The sequence below is a fragment of the Corvus brachyrhynchos genome, unplaced genomic scaffold, assembly GCF_000691975.1.
Source record: "Corvus brachyrhynchos isolate BGI_N302 unplaced genomic scaffold, ASM69197v1 scaffold47, whole genome shotgun sequence".
In the NCBI taxonomy this organism is placed as follows: Eukaryota; Metazoa; Chordata; class Aves; order Passeriformes; family Corvidae; genus Corvus; species Corvus brachyrhynchos.
Genome location: NW_008239292.1, coordinates 1,747,457 through 1,748,636, shown reverse-complemented (window position 1 = coordinate 1,748,636; position 1,180 = coordinate 1,747,457).

Below are 1,180 nucleotides of genomic sequence, written 5' to 3'. Positions count from 1 at the left end.
CGGGCACGGCCCCACACCCTGCCTCTGCCTCATTGGCGTGGCCCTGGGCTGTGCCTCAGTTTCCCTTGGACTAATCCTGGGCTGTGCCTCAGTTTCCCTCGGATGTCCCCATCCCGTGCCTCAGTTTCCCTCGGATGTCCCCATCCCGTGCCTCAGTTTCCCTTGCTCCCACATTTCCCGCAGCGCATTGGGATGAGCACGGGCGAGGAGGGGCAGTACCCCCACCCCACATCCCCCACAGCACCCGGCCCCAAACTGGGGGGGGGCTCGGACACCCCATCCCCACCTCTGGGTCAGTCCCAGCCCCGTGGCTGGGGCATTAGGGATGGGATTTAGGGATTTAGGGATGGGATCCACGGGATGGGGAGTGGGACAGATTTGGGGTCCCCGGGATGGAGAGCGGGGCATTTTGGGGTTGCTGGGATGGGGAGTGGGGTGGATTTGGAGTCCCTGGGATGGGAAATGGGGCAGATTTGGAGTCCCCGGGATGGGGCAGATTTGGGGTTGCCGGGATGGGAAATGGGGAAGATTCAGGATCCCCGGTGTCCCCAGATTTGGAGTCCCCAGGATGGGGCGGATTCGGGATCCCCGGGCTGGGGAGTGGGGCATTTTGGGTTTCCTGGGATGGGAAATGGGGCAGATTTGGGGTCCCCGGGATGGGGCAGATTTGGGGTCCCCGGGATGGGAAATGGGGAAGATTCGGGATCCCCGGCCTGGGAAATGGGGCAGATTTGGGGTGCCTGGGAAATGGGGCAGATTTGGGGTTCCTGGGATGGGGCAGATTTGGGGTTCCTGGGATGGGAAATGGGGCAGATTTGGGTTTCCCGGGCTGGGAAATGGGGCAGATTTGGGGTCCCCACTGGGAAATGGGGCAGATTTGGGGTTCCTGGGATGGGGCAGATTTGGGGTTCCTGGGATGGGAAATGGGGCAGATTTGGGTTTCCCGGGCTGGGAAATGGGGCAGATTTGGGGTCCCCAGGCTGGGGAGTGGGGCATGTTGGGTTTCCTGGGCTGGGAAATGGGGCAGATTTGGGGTCCCTGGGATGGGGCAGATTTGGGTTCCCCGGGACGGGAAGCAGCGCCCTGACCCTAACGGGATTTCCGGCACAGGGTGGGCACCCCCAGGAGCCCCCCCGGTGTCCCCCCGTTTCAGTGACCCCGTGGGGGCCGGGGGCGCGTT